Raw genomic sequence first — 15331 nt, 5'->3', positions numbered from 1 at the left:
AGCTATCAGTTCAGAAAAATGATAAGCTCCTAGACCATATTAATAGAATTAGAAAAAAAAATGCGAATTACCCAGGTTAAACCAAACTTGGATGCTTATTTTGAAACAGCTTCATTTTCAAATTGTACAGAATTTAAAAAAGATTTACATATCAGAAGGCAATTATTTAAAAGACAACTGATTGAATCATATTTATCCTTATTTATTCACACTCTTTCCTTTAAACGATGTATACTTCCAAGACATTAAAAGATTTATTCCAGGCTTAGAGAATGCTTTTAAATTTTAAACATCTCAAGTGAGCATCGAACTAAGCACGCCTCTCAGAAGTGTGTCGATACTTTTAAAGTTATTGACGTGTCAACAAATCTAAGTATGTAAGAGGGTGACCTGCTGACACATTGCCGTTATCACGATCTTTCCCTTTGCAATAAAACGACAGATGAAAGTGAATAAAGACTCTCACTAGAGTTTTCGATGTTTAGCAATTTTGCTTTTATATTCAATACGTGTTGGAAATGAATAAAATGCTCAGAAATTCTTAACTGCAGTCGATACCACTTACATTATTGGACCATAAGTCAAGTGCAACAGTCGCTTATTTAAGCCAAGACTCAAGGAATGAAAACCGAACTAATAAACTAATGTGGTTAATTGGAACGAAACCCTCTTAACTGGGATTGTAGCTGATACATTTAAACATAATGTCTCAATAAGCTATTTTGCTATAACAGCAATGATTGTTTTCTTGTATATTGAAGTCTTTTATTGGACCTTGCTAGTCAGCCCTTTGTCGCTAGGAAAAATAATATAATAATAATTAATAAAATTAATAATTAATAAAAAATTAATTTAGTCTATCAATACCACTAGGCCTCTTTATATGTATAATATCTGAATAAACTTATTTTTTCCCAGGTTTATAATCCATTCCAAGATGCCAAGAAAATTTTTTAGACATTTAAGAAAAATTTCCGTGCTACATAAAATTAAATGTCAGCCATTTAACGCAATATAAAGAGAATTTACTATGCAATAACTCGATGAGGAATGGCTATTACATAGAAGAAGAAATTGTGATTCACAAAAAAGTAACTAGAAAGCGCATTACAACAATCCACAAGATCCGAATATTAGCATTATACATTATATTTCTATTCACTAATGTAAAGAAAAAAATATTTATTGTTTAAGTTCACATGAAATTCACTTAATTGGACTGCTTCGGTCCTGAGAGTGGAGGACTCTACAGAGCATATTGTTTTCGTATAAATATATGCATGAAATAAGTTTTTAATTTTATTTTCAAAATGTTTCAACTTCTGATTTAATTTAATATTTCTTTATAGCATAAAATAAAATTTGAGATATACTGAACTGAAACAAAAGTTTTCGATTTTACCGAACTATAACATTAATCCACTTTCATTTATATTAATTTAAATTTCAGTTAAAATAAAACTTACATACCTTACCAGACAAATGATTACTTACTTTCCAAAATTAGAGTCACATTTGCATGCTGTTTATATCAACTTTCAATAATGCGTATAAAAATAAGAAATTTTCATTAACATTAAATTTTATAAAAATAAAGAATTAGCAGCAAGAATTATAAGATTTACAACTTATGTTGAAACATGAAGTCATCTTTGTCTTTCTGAAATGTCTTTTCAATTTTCAGTATATACTCAGAATGAAAACAGGTTTTAAAAACATACTTTTATTAATGTACTGAAAAAAAATCTTTTATTTTAATTATTTTGATATTTTTAATTTTTAATCTACGATTCATTGCCATAAATATTAGAGGTTTTGAATTCAATGTTTTCTCAATTTCATTATCAAATGGAACCATGCGTATGGAATTCGAAATTTAATTCTACTGTACAATTAACTAGAAATTATTTCCCCGAAATAGTGTATAATCTTCAAGAACGCACACATTTCAAATTTCTACTGTATAAAGAGGGTAAAGAAAAGTTTTTACTAAATTCCATCGTTACAAATGTGAGAGAATTTAAGTTAAATAAATGTGTGCGATAAAAAGTTAAACAATAGGAATACTCTGAATGAAAGTTACTTTATACTTCTAAAAATCTCATTATACCTATCTATTAACACTTTTTCCTTAAATCAAGTTCTTAAAAACAACTAAGGTAGCTCAAATCAAGATCATCGTTTTCCAGTTAGCGGAGTATTAATTAAAGAACGGCATACATTTGATTAAAAAAAGAAAAAAAAAACTTCCCCGCTTTAAATTGTGCCGAATAATTTTTTCAGCCGAAGTTAATTTAATTAAACTGCAGAAGTTAAATGTCTCTTTCGATAGAGTTGACATTTGTTAATTCCGAAGTGACAGAATTAAAATTCCGATCTCATTTCTGCTAGCCAAATAGTCGACCGCAAACTTGTTAACTCGCTCGAGTTGCTCAGCGTCTTCGTTTTTCGTGGAGTGCCTGATAATTGATTGGGTGCGCATTAATGCGCAGGAATTTGGAATAGTGAAGGAACGGCCAACAACATGAAACAAATCAATAAACGGCATGATTTACGATCCTAATCCTACTACAAAATCCCGCGATTTATAGGACAGAGGTTTGGTACTTTTCAAGCAATTCTTTCATTGGCTAAATGGTCTCAAAAAGTATTTCGTTGCTGCTTGGATTTAGAAAGTATTCAATAGTTTTTAATGTTGCAAGAAATAGTTTAATAGAAATAAGTGAACCATTTCTTGTCGGAACAAAAAAAAAAAAAAAAAAAAAAAAAAAACCTTAAAGAACGAAGAAATATTCTGTTTTAAACGGATTCAAATTGAGCTGTTTGATTAAGTTACAGCAAAGCTCGGCAATGATTGAAAAGTTAATTACAGATGAATATTCAGATACCAATTTTATTGAAAAGTTAATTACAGATGAATATTCAGATACCAATTTTATTGAATATTTTCAGCACTATTGTTAAGTGGAATGCCAAAGCTTTAAACAAATACTTAATATTTATTCAAAAACTAATATTCAATTTAAAATAGAAATGTCGTAGAAGGAATCCTAGACTTAAAATTTTGCTTTGAATGTTAGAACAACAAAGTAAAGCAAAAGAACTTTAAAAAATCAGCTTCAGTATTCATGTAAAACTTATTTATGTTAATATACATGAAAGCAAGTTTATTGAACTATAGTTTAATGATTTCACAAGAATTAAATTCTAACGCATTAAATGGTATTTAAAATTTATTAATTCTTATTAACGTTTATTATTAAATGGAACCGGTTGCCGTTTGTGCTTTCATGTCCATGTGAACGTAATAATTGGAATTTGGTATGAGGTCTTATTATCCAAATTGCATGAAATTTTGATCTTAATCTATTGAAGAAAAGAAATTGTTTTCTTCATTAAAATGCTGTTTTCTTGGGTTATGTCGAGAATATAATATCCGTACTGTTTTTTTCTACAGATATAATAATTTTATTTAATCATAAAACTTTTAATTCATTAAATGCATAGATTTAAAAAAATCGGCTGAAAATGTCAGCGTTCTGTAAGTTTAAAAGTACCTGAAACTTTTCGTTCTAAGAAATTTTCTGTCAGGCAAGCACCTTTGTGTATTTTCCACTTTCCTTTGCAAAGGAGGTACCTAAAATCAAAGAAGAAAATTCGAAATTACATTTAATAGACTCGCAATGCAGATATAGTTAGTAAAATAATTTCAAGACAAAAACAGAAAGAAACTAACTGCAAAATGAATTCATTTCTATTTATATAAGACTTTAAAAGAACTTCCATGCTTCCCTTCTTCCAATTTTAACTAAATTCATCCTGAAAAATTAGCTTTGAAATAGTATTTTGTTATAAAACTATACTTTATTCTAACTTTATTTAATTCATATATTGAAGAAATATAGTTGGGTATTAGCATTAACTTGACAGATAAATAGCATAGATATATTGCCATCTGTAGTAGCATAGATATGATATAACGGTCAAAAGTCAAAATAACCACTGTTTACAGCACAGACCTCACCTTTCCAACACATTGACTCTCATAGGTAGGATGAGAGTCAATGAGGTTCTAGAATGCATTCATGGGGATGTCAAATAGGCCAACTCCAACTTCTTAGGTTATTCTACCTTAGGTTAACCGCTATCTTAGGTTATGGATTGAGGTTTCATGGCGCGAACAATCCCATCGAAGTAGTCTACAAATTCTCAATTAAGCTAGGAGAGTTTAGGGGTTAGAGCAGTACACTCAACTCTTCATGGAGCTCCTCAAATTATGCGTGTACATTACGAGCTGTATTGCACACATTGTCCTGCTGAAGGATGCCACTGTATTGAGCAAGAACACCCCTCTTGTAGGGATGGGCATGGTCAACAAGGAGGGGGCATACTTCCGCTGATTAATCACACCTTCTACAATGATGAGTGCACTCAGATAATATGATGAAAATATTCTTCACACCATTACACTACCTTCTATAACTGAACCTTTAGGCACTTGTTGGAAGATTGATTTCAGGCCATATATGCCCAGCTATGATACTGGTAGGCATACTCCAGTCTTCATCGCCATTTAATTTTACTGGGCCATTTAATTATGTAATCATTAATTTTATTGCCTGCTACGGAGCCCATACGCAGCAATGCTGACCGAATTATAATTGAGAATGCATATTTGATAGCTCTTTGGTTTTTCTGTGTGATCAATTATTGGCTGAATCTTTTGATTAATTAATTTATTTTTATTTGCAATAGGTATTTATCATTACTTTTAAAGGCATTTTGATAATTTACAGATTCATCGAAACAGGAACATTTATTTTGAAATTAAATACTATATTTTGTAAGCTCAGTTTGATTTAAAACTGATTATGAATCTATGCTACATCAATTTTATGTGAAAAATAAAAATCGCGTTTCATCTGCGGAGTTTAGAATTTCAGATGATGAACAGAATTCATTTATTCGCAATATAATAGGAGAAAGTTATGTCTCACGATAACACGTCAGGATGTAAAGAATAGAGATAGCTAAAACTATGTTTATATCGAGAGAATAGCTTATCACAATGAGACATCATTTGATTCTAGTAAAATCATCAGACCAGATGTCAAATTGATGTTTAATTAACCACATGCTCAGAAATCAATAAGTTGTTGCCCCACTCACATTTCTGGAGTGTGTACTGTCCCCCAGATCTACGCATAGGTGAATCCTTGACTTCACAGAATCTCAAAAGGGTTATGTAGCTTCTTACTGTAGCCGTCTATTTGCCTAAAATAAAAGCAGTTTGACGGTCCTCAAGTTGACATTTAGAGGGTAATTTCTCGCTTCTTAATCCTGTTTCTTTCGGTTTAAAGTAGTTTAATGGTTCTCGAATTGACATTTAGAGGACAATTTCTCGCTTTCTCAGATTGTTTCTTTTGGATTAAATTATTTTCACAGGTTTAAATTTTTTTAATGCTTTTAAGAGGAAATGCATTTAATTTAACGCACACTTAATTTTGTTTTTAAACAATGTCACGATAAAAAATAAAGATAAATTCTTAATTAAAAATTTAATTAATGTCAGATAAAAAAAATCAGTATATTTGTACTCGTAAAAGTAATGAGATATTTTTTAGATATGCATATTCAGATCTTTGAGATTTCCTAAAAAAATATCTTTTTTAGGATCGTTCATTTTAGTGGAAAAGAAACGTCATTTTAGCTTGTACAGAATTTCTCCCAAGCTATTAAAATGCCCTGGGATTTAAATAGACAAGTATTTTTATGAAAGTCATTTGCTATTATTCGAGTAATTAATCAACAATTGTCTATTTTTAATCGAATTCTTTCTTCAGACGGTTCTAATGATTATCATTCAAAGTTTTTAGGATCGTTTCCTTGTTTGAACAACAGTTTTATTGGCTGAGTGAGTTGAGCGATGTACAAATGTCACGTCAGTGAAAATCTTCATTCCCTTTCGTTACTACTTTGTTAATCCTTTCTTACATGGAAGTTCTTCTCTGTTTCATCTTTCTACCTTGTAATAGGAGTTGGTTTCTATAGTTACCATTCTTGGAGTCACGCTTCGAATAAATATTCATCATCGAAACGACTGGCGTGTCATTGGCAGAAAAAAAATTCGCGAAGGTAAGAAAAGTATGAGTGCTTGTATAACCTTGCAAATTCTGCAGTATCTGATAAAGCCATGTTAAGGAATTTATCTTTTTCCTTTGATTTTTTTTAAATAACGAAAGCTTCATAAAATGTCTTGAAAAGATATAAGGTTAAAATTAAAGACACTTAATTTACATTCCTTGAAGATCATAGATATTTATACTATCTTTAAAATGAAGAATTTTTTTTCTAAAGAATATTATTTTATAATTTGCATTTATACTACCTAAGCAAATAAAAATATATCTGCTATCTGATCTTATTTTACTCACGTCTCTTCCTTAAAATGTAAAGTGCTATGAACTACAATCTTCAAACAATTAAAAAAATGTATAGAGTTCAAGATGTAAAATATAGTTCAAGCATTTCTTTCTTTTTTTAAGTATTTAATAAAATGTTTAGAACATGGAAAAATATTTTTTATACACATGCAAAGAGTTTCAGGAGTCATGTGGATAATGTTGCAATCATAATATTTCCTAGGAATAATAAAACAATGACGTAATGTTCACTTATAAATAAAATTTTCCATACCGTTCATGAAAATAAAATTATTGTTCACTTATAATAAAATTTTCCATAATGTTCATCATTCTGCGTTTCTTTCCCATTTGTCTCTTTTTTGTGAAAAGCATTTAAAGATTATTTGGGCCGCGGTGGCCTGGTGATAAGGTCTCAGCTTCGGAACTTCAGGTTCGAGGGATCGATTCCACCGAAGAACCGTCGCGTAAGTGGATCTGGTGTAACTTAAATAGGTCGGACCCAAATGTCCTCCCGCTGGCGTGGCGTGGAAGTTTGTAGAAGAGGATGCCAGCTCAGGTGTCGCCCTCGTCATATGACAACGGTTCAAAATTACAGGGTCCATCCCAAAATATCTCTAGTGTTGCTTTAAAACGGGACGTTAATATAACTACATTAATTAAAAATTATTTTTCTTTCAGCAAGAAGTTTAGTAAGTTCGATAAGCTGTTTAACAGAAAATAAAGGGATCACAATGCTTACAGAAAACAATAATTTTTTTCAAAATAATGAAATATAAACAAAAAAATCGAAAAAGTTTGTATTATCAGACAGATTTAATCTTGCAATAAAATTTAATTTTCATGATCAAAGGATCGTGGATTATATATCCGGCTCCGTCAAAGATTTACTTTGCAGATGTGATTTTATGATATCTGTTGAAGCGGTGAAGGGCTGTCATGATTATGTGGCATGAAAGCTCAAGAAGTGGGATGACTGCCTATCATCTGATAGCAGCTCAATGCCTATCCTCAAATGATTGCTTCAAAATGAACGAAGAATCCAACTAAATGAAACTTGTCTTTAAAAAATATCTTATATTGACAAATGTAAACACATTATTTGATGTTCAAAGAATAACGATAATTTTTACAAGGAAATAGAATTACAATCTTAAAATAAATAACGTAAACATTTATTCAATGAATCCACTACCTAAAATTTAAATTAACCCTCAAATGAATGGCTTTTGTTCAGTTAAAGAAACATTTCCAATGGCTTGCATTTTTTCTCGAATTCAATTTGCATACAGTCACTATTGAAATCAATATATTAAATAGCAGTCTCATTTTGATTATGATCACAATTATATTTGTGATTTTAAACTTTTTAATATCAAGTTGATATACTGAAATTGATTAGAAATTTAAAGCTCATCAAAAAATACTATTCTGTCAGTCAAGCGAATCATTTTTCATAAAATATGTTTTCCGGGTCAAAATTGGACAATAAAAGTAAATCATACTAAATAGGCTTCAGAAAATTGTGTCTATTTAATAAAAATAATAAATTTGTACCGAATGGACGTATGAATCTTTGTATATGATTTTTAGATCCAGAAAAAATTAATTTTAAGTGAAAGAGTATAAAAAAAAGGTCAAAATATACGATTTTATTGAATTTTAAACAACACAAAATTATGGAAAATAGCCCAGTAGAAAGAAAAACTCACCAAACGTGAGAATTTTTTTAATATTTATTCGGTGCATATGAAGTTTTCCAATTTGTATTCTATAAATAGATGAGATGCTTTAAGTTTTGTGACAGACATTCCCATCATCCGCTTCAAATCCCCTTTAAGAGCACTTTTTGAATGAAGACTAATTCAATAAGAGAAGTTCAATTTTGCGGTTACTTCCTTACTGGTAATATGTTATATCTATAGAGTCATTTTTCATGAATTAGAAAAAGAGCGTGGTCAATCAGAAAAAAAAAAATCAATATTTCGGAATATTTCTATTATTTCTGTGGAATGAATATTCAATAATGCCTTTGTCATTCGGCTTATCCACTGATCATTTATTTGAATATACCTGATGGGAATGTCCTCCCACTGCGTCAAATATTTTAGTTTCAAAAACCTGTGTTACATTGACAAGATTAAAAAACATTGCTTACAAATGAAAAACAAAATGACAGAAGTGTCATGTATGTATTAAAAGAAGAGTTGTGTCAATCAGAGAGGAAAAAATCTTTTTTTTTCTTTTTTTTAAATATTACAAAGTATTTCTATTACTTCTGTAGAATCAATATTCAATAATGCCTTTGACATTCGGCTTATCCACTGATCATTTATCTAAATATACCTGATGGAAATATCTTCCCACTGCGTCAAATATTTTAGTTTCAAAAACGAGTGTTACATTGACAAGATTAACAAACATTGCTTACAAATGAAAAACAAGATGACAGAAGTAAGGATTTTTCTTGGCATCTCTCATGCCTGTCACTCAAAGAATCGGAATGATTTTCACTCTCTCTACAGATGACAGGAAATCTTTTTCAGCGTTGATGATGGGTGACATGTCGTTTCCCTTCGATTTCTGCCGGCTCGAAAGGCTAAACGCAGTGGTATTAAATTTCATAAAAAGAAACTGGAGAATGAAGGTAAGAAAATCTTAAGGACTCACAAATAAACATCAAAATAAAAAATTAAAAAATGTAGACACCCTTTATCTCGGAAATCTTGTTGTTTAAAATGCATCAGTATTTGATTAATTTTAAATGATATTGCATCCAAAATCGAATCTTTTCAAGCTATTCCTTAAATACTTATATTCTTACCAAAACATCTACTCTTGTCAAAATGAAACGGTTTTCATAGAACGTCTCTTCCTTTATCTCATAAAATGTTTCATAACGTTTATGAAAGTCGTGAAACACTTCGTATTTGTGAAATTTAATAAATATTGTAATAAACCAAAATAAGTTATAGGGAGAAAGAATATTTATATTTCTTCAGAAATGGTGTCCATGCTGGATGAGTTTTATTTCAAATGAGATTCTCTCATAGTTCATTTTTTTCTGAATAGTTTATCACTTTCCCTAAAGGGGTCTTTGTCAAAATAAGCCTTACTTTAGTTCATAATGTCACTCCTCTTATTATTTTAATTGCATGCATTTTTATATCCTTTAAAAATTCAAAACTCCTTAAATTCCACTCTTTGAACTTCTGATGGAATCTTTTCCTCTTGTTTACCCATCTTCGCAACTTAATTCACTTAGTGAATTTCTTAGAAAATTAGATTTATTAAAATTAATTAGAATTATTATTGAAAACTTACAGAATCTATGCGTGTTTTGTTTATGTCAGAAGTTCGAAAATGAATCTTTCGACATCAGTAACTTAATTATGTCTGTAAACAATGCAAGAAAAAAAGAAATTAGAAATTTTAATAAAGAAGTGTGAAAATGTCACTCTCCTTTAATCGTTGAGTCCATCCTACAGTCATCTAATTATCGTTTCTTAAAGTTATAAGCAGAAATTAAATCATTCAAAGGCACTATAATTCAATACAAAATTTGCATAGAATCCTCAAACACTTCAAGTGCTGTGTGAATTCTTGGTTGAATTCATTCCTGAAACATAAGGTATCATCTAATTTTGGAAATAGAATAGTTGAGGAAATGACTTGTTTCATGCTTGTAATGGTATAATTCAATGTAATGATAACTTTTAATCGATTATCCCTCAGTTCTCGTCATGTTAGAATTTTGAAATTTTGTGTCCTCATGTATTTGCGAAAATTCACTACATTTCCACATTTTCAGAACTTGATTTCCTTTAATTCTATTAATTTTTAATTGTTACATTTTTATTCTGAGCATCACTAACTATGAAATTTAGAAAAAAAAATCTATTTCTTAATATTTATATTAATAAATTATAAATTAAAAACTAAAACTACATTTTCTTGAAATTTGTTCTATAAAATCTATTTTTATTGCGAACAAGAGAATATTCTTTAGTTTTCATTAGACTGTGACCTTCCCATTGTTATTTGTTTCTTCTATCACAATGAAAAAAATGATAGAGGAAATTTTATGCATAAAGTGTTAAATGGTGAATTTTGTTAATGAAGAGACATGTGAATTAAATAAATAGATGTAAAAAAAAGTATTCAAAATCCTCTGTTTAATTCTTCTCTTTAACACATAAGTTGTAAGAAAACATCTAAAAAGTAGTATTTTATGCATAGATGCAACTTATATTTCACAACATTTGTCACAATGGTTTTTATTAAGATAAAATTAATTGAATTTTTTTTTTTAAATTTTCTCTCTAAACTGATTTAATATAATTCTTATTAAATCATTTAAAAGAGGGTGAAGAATTCCTTTTTCTAGATAAGGAAAAAAGTTTCCACAGGATGGAAAAGTTATGCAAGATGTTCATGGAATAAGAAGATTTTAAAAGATTTTTTTTTTCGCTTTCGTCCAATTATATTTTTATTATTATAAAGCACAAAGTGAAATCTAAAAAATCAAACTGATAATTAATTTATGATATTTTTATTATAAAAGTCATTTCATATTTCCCAAAATATCTATAAATAAGGTAGAAAAGATTTTTCCGAGCAAGAAATGATGATCTCTTGCATTTGTTGATTCTAAATACTTACATATCTACGAAATGCATTAAAATTTTGTCATACGGATAACAATTTTTACACTAAAATAAAAGATTATTTTATTTTTAATCTTAGTGTCATAAAAATTGAAACGGCCTTTCACAAAATGAAGCTGACAGAAATTTTAATATTTGTTTTATAATTACTTCAGTTTTCACGTAGGAAATCTACAAACAATTTCTCAATTGTAGTAAAACTTATATATCAAATGGGATTTCTGTAATTCCAGTCAAATTTCATGAATACACATTTGATTCAGAAACAATACATTATCTTTGAAACTGCATTTCACAAAGAAAATTTAAAGAAACTTCTGAAGAAAGATGATAGATTATTAAAATTCTGATTGTCATAATTTGTAGGTATGCTTTAACCGTTAAATATTACAGAGTGATCAAAATTTAGTTTTGCATTATCAAACGATGGACATTTTCTGACGGTGAAGACACATTTTAATATATTGCTGAATATGAAAGTAATAAGCAAATTCAGCTAGGAATTAAACATAATAAAGACAGCTTTTAAAAACACATTTTTACTAATGCTCTAAATAATATAATATTACGTAATGACTATTTTCTATTTCTTCGTCTTTGACATGTTGAGCGCAACATTATCAGAAATTATTAAATTTTGTATTCATTCAGATACAAGTGATGCGTAAAATATTAATTCACAATTCATTATTATAAATATCTGGTACCATTCGTTTGGAATCAAACTTTAAGTAAATCATCAATTTACTCTATGCATACCAAGTTACTCTAACATACTCTAATCGACTAATATATTTTCTCATGCCTGTAAATGCAATAACTCCTAAACGCAATGACTGAAATGAATGAAATTCGGCATCTTATCTTAAGATTATAGTTGCAGTTTTATGCCAGATTTAGGTGGCAGGCAAAAAGGTGCCTATAATACACATTTTCGCGATAGATTCAATAAAAACCCTAGATTCACGTCAAAGATTTATATTTTTAATAATCGTTCAATAATGGCATGCAAAGAATTCGGAGCTTTATCACAGGTCTGGTTAAGGTTTGTATTGGAAAGTGTGCGAGAAAGTTTCCAAGAGTAAACTCCCATTTTTTTAATTATTATTTTTGTAATAGTTATTAGAAGTGCGTTTACATTTTTAGTACAATCCAATTGGAAATTTTCCACTTCGCAATCTTGTTAATTAATAATTTATTCCTATTTAAATTCTGAATATTTGAAAAAGCACAATCATTGCGTTATGTTTTAATTGTTTATCTCAACACCTTGACTTTAAAAAATACACCCTTGAAATAAATTCAATAATATTAGAGCCTCTTGAGACTATATTCAATAAACCTGTTTTCATGCGTTAGATAGGGACCACATAAAAGAAACACAAAAAATATTCGGAAATTTCATAAATACTTACATGTAATAAACAATTTTGTAAGACATATTACAGAATTTTTTTATGTGGCGGTCAGGGGCGACATAAAAAAAGTAGCACTTAGAAAATACATCAATTATTAACAAAATACATAAGAAAGTGCATCCAAACAAAATAAATAATTAAATTACACATGGAGACATTTTAAAAACATTTATTTTTCATTGTATACTTGGAGAAGTTTACAAAATGCACATTACATAATTCACTGCTACTCATCGTAATCTAAAACGGAGATGGTCTGTTAGTCTATTTAATATTATAATTTTGTTTCTAATGGAATTGTCTTTCTTTTCACATTTTTTTGGCCACCATTATTTATTTTAAGGGTGCACTTATGTCTAAAAATGAAATAAAAATCATAAAAACTATAAACAAAAGTAATTAATTTATTTACTTTTAATTTCAGTATAAAAGGAATCCTTAATCACATGAATCGGGGATAAAACTCGGAATGCGAAGCATATGCTGCTAGCACGTCGAGCGAAAATAATTGAATGTGCATTGTCGGGAGACTGTTTAAAACAAATGAACGGAGCGTCTTGAAATGTACGTGTATATGTACACTGATAGAAAACATTACATTGGTGCCACCGGCATTGAAAATCATATACCGCCTAATAAAAAATCGCACAAAAATAAAATCACATAAAAAAGGACAGCACAAAAACATGTTTTACTGTATACTTATCCCACATTCTCAGCTACTATAAAATGAATCAAAATAGAGAAATTACAATATGGTTTCCTTAATTGTCAATTTCTTCAATTATGTAAAAAGTTCCCTAAGGATGATTTTTAAACTACAAACTGCGCGGCAAACTACTCTGACTTTCAATTCAGTTCTGCCGATCAATGTTATGCTACGGCTTGCTTAGACATCGGAATTTGGTTAACAGAGAAGTTTAACTTTGACCTTTCCAACGAAGAATAAATAGGTCCATTTCTAGAATTTCAGCTTTGAAGCAAACAGAAATAGTTGGAAGAATTTAGAAAAGCAAACATTATCCAGTATTAAGAAATTTTTGAGCCTGGGTTGATATATCTCTCAGGTGCGCATCCCAAATTTATCTGTTTTTTTATTGCATCCCATGAATTTTGAGGCTGGATCACATCGGTGATTTATATTATACTAGCCGCCTTTGGCGACCAGCCGGTTCGCCAATCTTAATGTTCGTTAAAATTTTAATAATTAAATATTTTATGCAATTTCTACTTTAATAGCTTCTTTATCAAAATATTTTAAAACTTCAAATTTTGATTATCATATAATTTATTCATAATATTATAAAGGCCTTCAGTCATAACGTAATATGTATCTCTCTCATTTTCTGTTAGCACCCGTAGAATTTATGCTTTAAATTAAAGTGGAAAGAATTTATCTTCAATTAATATAATAATATTTTTTACTGGAACAAAGCATTTTTTTATAATCTGATTACTGAAAATAAAGTCACTCAGCGTTTAAACTTTATGGACACTAAAGAATATCTTTTTAAATTTATGTAATATCTCAAGAGTTGGTCAACAAAATTTTCTTAGATTCATTATGAGCAGATCGATTAATTAACAATGTTTAAATTTAAATGCATCAAACACTAAGAAAATAAAACGAATCGTTTAAAATAAACGGTTGAAAACAGGTTTTAAAAAAACTACTTAAAAAACGATGTACTTAAAACTATAAGCATATACAAAAAATATATAACTAATATAAATACAATTTACTTACAAAAGCATGCAACTAACCCAAAAATAATTTAAATCATCCATTCATAACGGTTGTCATGGCAACAATCAGAACAGAATGCGCATGCGTGAATTTTCTTCGCCGGTTACGTAACGCAAATACGTGATTTTTTCTACGCCAGTTGGGGTAACGCTATTCGGATTAGAAATTTTTAATTTCCTTTATTCTGTTTTATTTTAATTCAAAAGTACTTCAGAATGAATCTGAAAGATCGATTCATTAACAATGTTTAATTTTAAATGCATCAAACATTAAGAAAATAAACAGAATCGATTGAAATAATCCGCCGAAAAATTCTAACCCTAGCCTCATTACTGTTGGGAGAAAAAAAAAACTGAAGCCTTTCTCGTTTGGCGGTGGTGAAAATGGAAGATTTTTTTGGCGGAAAAGTTGGCGGTGGGAAAAATGGAAGATTTTTTTTGGCGGGAAAGTTAGTTTTTAATTAATAATTAAAATTCTAATTAAAAATTCGAAAAAAGAAACCCCAGGTGCACATTCCCAACCTCCAAGGTATACATGTACCAAATTTGGTAGCTGTATGTCAAACGGTCTGGCCTGTAGAGCGCCAACACACACACACACACACACACACACACACACACACACACACACACACACACACACATTGAGCTTTATTATAAGTATAGATTAATATGGTGTTATATTTAATTTCAATAGCAATACATTTCGTTGCAAAAGAATTTGAAAGGCTTGCATCTGAATAAGGAATCCAAAGATTCAATGCTTAAGAAATGAATGAAGAAGTATTATTTACATTGAAGTGACATCCTATTTAATGTTTTAATCCTCTTCTTACTTTAAACATATGAAATGCAAAAAGATTAAAAAGAATTGACTTCGAAATTTTTAAAAATAAATATCTCATATTTCGAATCAATCATTTTTTAATTATGCCTGTCTGTTCGCTTTGAATGAACATGGTAAATCAGGTAAGGAAATTTGAAATGTGGTATTTTCATTAAAGTTGTTGATCTGTTTCAAATAGGTGTTGATTTATAGCAAGTGTTTCATAGTGCTTACTCGACTGAATTCAACTGA

At 29.3% G+C, this 15331-nt stretch overlaps 1 protein-coding gene across 1 annotated transcript in view; it reads right to left on the bottom strand.

Annotated features, from left to right (window-relative positions):
- Positions 1–15331, bottom strand: part of LOC129960227 (transient receptor potential-gamma protein-like) — a 333943-nt gene that overhangs the window by 206528 nt on the left and 112084 nt on the right. Inside the window, exon 2 of the mRNA XM_056073478.1 lies at positions 3558–3637. The gene's annotated coding sequence lies outside the window, so the exon portion shown is untranslated. The remainder of the gene's footprint in view (positions 1–3557; positions 3638–15331) is intronic.

The sequence above is a fragment of the Argiope bruennichi genome, chromosome X2 (genome assembly GCF_947563725.1).
Source record: "Argiope bruennichi chromosome X2, qqArgBrue1.1, whole genome shotgun sequence".
In the NCBI taxonomy this organism is placed as follows: Eukaryota; Metazoa; Arthropoda; class Arachnida; order Araneae; family Araneidae; genus Argiope; species Argiope bruennichi.
Note: the sequence above shows the minus strand (reverse complement) of the source record. Positions and strands in the feature narration are given on the sequence as shown.